This window comes from Phaethon aethereus, assembly GCF_964289735.1.
Source record: "Phaethon aethereus genome assembly, chromosome: 28".
NCBI lineage: Eukaryota > Metazoa > Chordata > Aves > Phaethontiformes > Phaethontidae > Phaethon > Phaethon aethereus.
In genome coordinates, this window is record NC_138604.1 from 1505977 (window position 1) to 1512975 (window position 6999).

The following is a 6999-nucleotide window of genomic DNA, read 5'->3' on the forward strand; positions in this document are numbered from 1 at the left end:
GTCCCCAGCGCCTCAAGCTGCGTGTGGCCCTAAATACGGACGAGAGCTTCCCACTGCCGCTGTGGCACAGGCAGAGACATCCCCACGCCCCACGGGCTCCCTGCACCGGGACCCCCCGGCACAGGGGTATCCAGATGCTCCTGCCTTGCCCCCGCAGAGCCCCACGGTGCCCGTCCCCATCGAGGATTCCTCCGTGCAGCTCCATCAGTGGCTGGAGGGTCCACAAAATTAAGGGGGGAGGACAGGACACCCCCCCCTTGCAGATCTTCTTGTTGGAAGCAATGGGGAAAGAGCCACGTCTCGATAACCGTGTGGTCCCCGGGACCCCTTGCAGGCGGCCAGCGTGTCCCCAGCGAGTGGCATTACCTCTCCGGCGGGCGAGGACAGAGCTGGCTCACCTCTGCCCCTGAAGCATCGGCACCCGGCAGGCCTCTGGCCCCAGGGGGCTGCAGCCAGAAGACCCCCGCGGGCCCATGCCCAGCGCCTGGCCAAGGTCCGGCGGCGCTGCCAGGCTCCCAGCCCGGCTCGCGGCGCGGCTCGCTGCAGCCCAGCCCAGCGTGGCCCCGCCGGGGACTGCGGGAACCAGAAAGTCCTGCTGGAAGAGGACGAGCCTCAGCAGGTTGGGGCAGCAGGCGCCTGCTCCCGCCTCGCCTGCGTTGCAGCTCCGCGGTGAGGGCAGCGAAGCCTGGCGGAGGGAGCCGGGATGGGAGCCGGGGTGCTCTGCTCCTCCGACTGGGGTGCCCAGGGGGTGATGCGGGGGGAAATGGGGTGCCCGGACACCTGGGTTCCCTTCCCGGCTTTGGGGAAATCTTTGGGGTGACAGCAAAGCAGCATTGTTTCTCCTGCTGACTGTGAGGATCAACAGCGGGACTGAGCATCGCCCTCCCAAACAGCCCCGTGAAGCCGAGCATCTCCCCCACAAAGAGCCCGTAGCTGTCCCGGCAGCCAGACTCCCTGCAGGCTCCATCCTCCATCCCAGGCTGCTCTGGGATGGCTGTGGGTGAGAAACCCACTGAAGCCAAATCCCTGGGGTCCCCCCAACACCATGGCCACATCTGAGGTACCCCAATATCCCGCTCCAGACACGGCTGAGGAGCATCCTGCCCTGTCCGGGTCTCCTTACCTGCCTCCCCCAGTGCCACCATCTGCCCGCCGGGACACCAAGCCCTGGGAGGGCAGCGCTCTCCCTGCCACCTTGCTTGGCCGGGACAGAAAGCTCCTTGTAAGCACAGAAACTAGGTTACTCTGCCCCGGATTTCCCACTTGGCGGAGGCTTGGCTGAGAAACGGGGCTGCACGGAGGCTTGGACCGGCCACATTGTTCTGCCCTGGGCCGGAGCCACCAGGGCCGGCGGAGGGGGAGGAGGAATGGGAGAGGGAGCAGAGGCTCTGCAGCGAGGGGGGGACTCAGGGGACCCTGACAGGGAAAGCCCCCCGAGAGTGTCCCCCGGGCACGAGCCAGCTCTGACACAGGGTGTGAAGAGAGAGCAGCCTCAGGGCTGCTCCAGCGGCACGGGAAGCCAAAGCTCCAGCATAGCCCTGTCCCTCCTCCTTTCTGGGTTCCCCGGCCAAAGCGGTCAGGGGGTGTCCGGGGGGGCCATTACAGCCTCCCTGCGTAGGATTTGGCCCGTGGAAGCGAGTGTCACTGAGGGCCTCTCAACATCGGGGTGATTTAATTTTTCCTGGTGCTTTCAGGTTCACCACGGCCGTGGCTCGACGGACTCGGTCCCCTGTCTCATCCACTCTCCAGATTCCCTCCCAGCCGGGGAATATTATACTGCCAATAAACACACATCCTCCTGGCAAAGAGCGGTTTAACCTGCCCTGGGACAGAGCCAGCCCGAGCCCACGTGTTCAGCAGGGTGAGACGCGACGGCGCAGGGCAGATGTGAAGCTGGTGGCCACATCGGCACCGATCTCCTGGCTGCCGAGACTTTCCCCGTGCCTCAGTTTCCCGAGCGGCTGGGAACTGGGGTGCCCTCACAGCAGGGAAGAGTGTGGTCCTTCTCTGCTGCTTGACCCCAATCCCCTGCGCGTGTCCCGCCTCCAGGAGCATCCTTGCAGCATGGCAGGGTGCAGGGATGCTTCCAGCATCCAGGCAGAAGTCAGGGGCCGGGGCAGCCCAGCTCAGACTGGGGGAGGCTCCTTCAATCCCCCGCCAGACCCAGAGCAGGAGGGGATGGGGAGATGGAAAGCAAGGGAGGAGGGGGATGAAGTAAGGGTGTGGGAGGATGCAGGGGAGGAATCTGGGGGGTGCAGGGGGAGATAGGGGAGGGATTCAAGAGGTGGGGGAAGGCAAAGGGCAGGATGCAAATGCTGGGGACAGATGGGGGGTACTGCAGGAAACAGAGCCGAGGCAGCAGGGGGCTGGGGGGATAGAGGAGATGTGGAGGGATGCATGGGAGCAGTGCAAAGGCAGGGATGCAAGGTGGGGGATGCAGGGAATCTCTCCCTGGGGTTGGGACCTCAGCCCCTTTGTCACTGCCTGGTGGCGTCCGAGCTGTCTGGGGGATCCCCAAAGCCCATCCCCGCTATGGCGACTGCCCCCAGCCCCAGCTCTGCCTCACGCCCCCGAGGAGACGCCCCCAGCCCGGCCCCGGCCCCGGTCCGCTCCCGGTGCGGTGGTACCGACCTGTGGCAGCGCCCGCGCCCGGGCGGCCTGGCGGGACCAGCATCCCCGCGGGGCGACCGGATCCCGCTCACGTCGCCATGGCTACGGCTTTGCCTCGGCCGGCTCCGGCCGCCTCGCCCGCGCAGGCAGCCGCAGACGGACCGACAGACAAGCTCGACAGACGGACACGCGCGCAGGCACGGGTGGGCGCAGGCGGGCACCGCCACGCGCAGACCTGGGCCCACGTGCGTGCACACATGCGTGAACGTGCGCGCACCCCCCCCCCCCGCCACAGACACACAGGCACAGACACCCCTGTGCACCCGCACGCACACAGCGGCGCACCCACATGTGCCCCGTCCGGCACCTCTCCTGGCACGTTCCTGTGTCCCTGTAACTACATCATGTCCCTCCAGCCCATCTTTGCTCCCCCCTATTTACACCATGTCCCTGCACCCCCATCTCTGCATCCCTGCATCTGTACTGCACCCCTGCACCCCACCTCTGCACCCCCGTGTCCACACCGCATCCCTGCACTCCCATCCCTGCACCTGTACTGCACCCCTGCACCCCACCCCTGCACCCCCATGTCCACACTGCATCCCTGCATCCCCGAATCTGCACTGAGTCCCTGCACCCCACCTCTGCACCCCATGTCCACACTGCATCCCTGCATCCCCGAATCTGCACTGCGTCCCTGCACCCCACCTCTGCACCCCATGTCCACACTGCATCCCTGCATCCCCGAATCTGCACTGCACACCTGCACCCCCACCCCTGCACCCCCATGTCCACACTGCATCCCTGCATCCCCGAATCTGCACTGCACCCCTGCACCCCACCTCTGCACCCCATGTCCACACTGCATCCCTGCGCCCCGCCTCTGCAGCCCTGTCTCAGCCCCCGTCACCGCTCACCCGCCCCCGATGAGCGCTGCTGCCTCTGGCTGCCTGCGCTACCTGGCTTTGGGGGGTCCCAGGAGGGGTTTCGGGGTCCAGCTGTGGCACCACCAGCAGCTTCCAGGATCTCCACATGTATCCCCACAATGCCACAGCACCCAGTTGTGGTTGATGGCACTTCCCCCATTGAAACTCCCCTGGTGGGAAAGCCTGGCCCAAGTGGCGCCGGCAGATCCCACTTCTCCTTTGGAACCTGCCCTCCTTCTCTTTCCTGACCGTGTGAGAGGGGGGTGCCCCAAGCCCTGAAACAGGATCCCCCGCCATTGATGCTTCCTCTCTCTGCAACCGCCTTCCCTGCCTGACCTCAGGCAAGTCACTTTGTCCCCAGCCTGCAATTGCGCAACCATGCATGAGGCACCCAGGAAAAGTGCCAGCCCTGCTGCTTTGCTGGAGTGCCAGTATCAACACCCTCAAAAGCAGTGAGCTGGGAACTGGCCCACCCAGGGGCCCCTTTCCACCCCACGCTGGGTGTACCTGCCTTGCCCAGAGCTGGGGAGCGGACCTGAGAGCCCACTCAGCTGCTTCCCTGTTTCTGCTGCCCCGGTTCCCACAGGGCTCGGGAGGTTGAGAGCCTTTGTCTGGGAGTCGTAAGGAGCTTGTGCCTCGTGCCTGCCAGCCCGCCGGCACTGGAGGCTTAGCCAAAGCTTGCCGCGGGGAGGCAGAGCTGCCTTGGCCCCCTCCCATACCAAGGGTTGAGCTGCGGCCCCCCAACCCCTGCCTGGTCCCCCCAAGGGTGCCCTGTGTGTGTTCTGCGACGTGCAGCACCTTGGGGTGCAACCTTGGGGAGTGGCAGTGGGCACAATCTCACATCTTAAACTTCCCTTGGGATTAGTGGGGCGGCCTGACCTTAATCCCCCTGGGCACGCAGGGACCTTGAGGGGGCCAGCGTGGGGCTCGTGGGGCCCCCAGCAACCGCTCACCCATGCCCCAGCCTGGTAAACCCCGGAGGCTGCCAGATGTTGGGGTCAGTCCTGACTCTACCCCATCCCAGGGATTGCTCCAAGGCTCCCATGCACTAGATTGTTTCCCCCAAAAGGCCTGACAGTCCCCAGCATGTGCCCCCCCCGTGTTTGCTTGCACCAAAACCCTGGTGCTCCCACCTGGCCGTGTACCCCAGAGTGCCTCCGCAGAAACCCGGACGCTGGGCGCACAGGGGCTTGAGGGCGGGTCATGGTCCCCTGCTCTGGGCTCCCATTTCCCTCTTCCCAGCCTCCTGGGGGAGCCCGGAGCTGGGCTCAGCCCACGGGACTGCGGGAAGTGCTGGAGAAACCTGGTCCCGACTCGGTGCTTCGGCTAGAGCGACGCTGGAGTTCTGCACAGGAGCTCTTGTGCATGTCCCCGTGGGCTGTGCGTGGTCCCTGTGGGCTTTGTGAGGTCCCCATGGGCTGTGTGTGGTCCCCACAGGCTGTGCAGGGTCCCCATGGGCTGTGCAGGGTCCCCACTGGCTGTACCTTGTCCCTGTGGGGCTACGCAACGTCCTCGTGGGGCCATGCAAGGTGTACATGGAGCTGTGCGAGGTCCACGTGGGCTCTACGTGGTCCCCACGGGGCTGTGCAATGTCCCCAGGGGCTGTGCAAGGTCCCTGTGGGGCCATGCAGGGACCCCACAGGTCGTGCGAGCCGTGGGGCACAGGGTGGCGAAGGGGCACGGAGCAACACCAGCTGAGCCCTTCCGCAGCGTCTCAGCCCCAGCCCACGGCAGACCCAGAAGCCCAGGTCCCATGGGGGGGCGCGGGGAGGACCCGTGACATTTCCCCCTGTCTCCTGACCCAATTTCTCCCCGTGGCACGGCTGGGCGGGAGCACGAGGTCCCAGCAACGCAGTCGGCTTCCCCCCACCATTCAATAACCTGCTATTTTGGGTACAACCACATGACTTTTTGGGCCCAGCGGTGCGGGGCTTGGGGTCAGGCTGGATTCCCACCCCGGGGCCAGACACAGCACGGAGGTGACACGCTGCAGCTCCTCGGCACTGCCGGCTCTGCGCGGTACCTGTCCCGGCACCGTGGCATTGGCATCCCTGAGCTGGCAGAGAGACGGTGGGCAAAGAGGGCACGGGGAGGGGGTGGCACCAGAGCCAGCGTGTCCCCTGCACCCTGCGAGCACCCACCTCTGAGATCCCCCACTGTAACACCCCCTCCTGGAGGGGAGACGGGTACCTCGCCGGGTCCCCACAAGCCAGCCCAAAGCTGGAAGGCGGCAGCGACGCCCCGGAGGCTCCTTGGCACCCTCTGCCCTCGCGGGGCTCGGCCGAGTCCGGGGCGATGCGACCCCGCACGGCTGAGGGGACCCAGGCATCTGAGCACTGGGGCGGGGGTCACCCTCAGGATGGGCACCCCGGGCACCTACCTGGTTGTGCCGGCACCCAGCCGCCCGCCCGCGCTCCCTCATATAGCAGCTCCCCAGCGCTGTGCCCGGTAAAGCTGATTACGCGCCGGCTTTACAGCTCTCCTTCTCCCCGGCATCTCCTGCCTCGCTCCAGTGCCTGGCACGGCCCCGGGGGGGCCGGGGAGTCCCCTTGGCGGGGTGCCGGGGCCATCCCCATGGTAGGAGCAAACCCGCACTCAGGGGCTGACTCCGGTTCTGTACCCGCCCCAGTCCATCCCGTCCAGGGGAACATCTACTCCCCAAAACCCCAGGGGGAGGAAATCTCTGAGCCCTCTCCCCAAATTCCATCCCCTTCCCGCCAGCCCCTCTCTGCATCAGTGCCAGGGCTGGGAGGCTCCTGGCCCTGCAAGGACCCCGGCTGCTCCAGCTCTCAGCATCCCACCCCAGGCACCTCCCTGGGTGAGTCAGGGTGCAGGGGGCCACCCTACTTTCCCCCTCTCCGCGGGAGGGTGCTGAGCCCCAGCCCTGGCTGCGGGGCGAGCAGAGATCCTCCCCCCGGGGCCAAGACAGAGCGGCAGGCTGGGGTGTCCCCCCCGGGGACAGCAATGATGACAGCACACGGGCTGGGAAAGGTTCGGCTGTATTGATTCTGGAAGGAAATACAGGCAGCAGTACAGAAGCTTTGCAAGCACAGATACACGGGCAGCCCCACCGCCCCCCGCCGGAGCCGGGGGCTTGTGCGGGGGACCTGAGCCTGCCCCCAGGCTGCACTCAAGGCGGGGGGGGGGCTGCGGGCGTTCCCCAATCGAGGCAGAAAGCTGAAACCTCCGTCAACAGCTGGATGGCCCCTTGCAGAGTGGGGAGGTGCTCGTGCCAGACCCCAAAATGCCCCTCACTCAAATAAAAAGCCTTCCCCAGTGCCTTCCTGGCAAACCAGCCCTGTCCTGGACTAAGCACCCTTGGCCTCATCCTGCCCTGAAATGGGGTCCTGAGCTCCTGCCACCGGAGATGAGCCCAACTAACCACAGCTGAGAAAAACAGGGGTGAACCCCACTGGATGCAGCAGCCCCCAAAAAGGAGGTCCAAGGGGGTCCCACTGGGTCT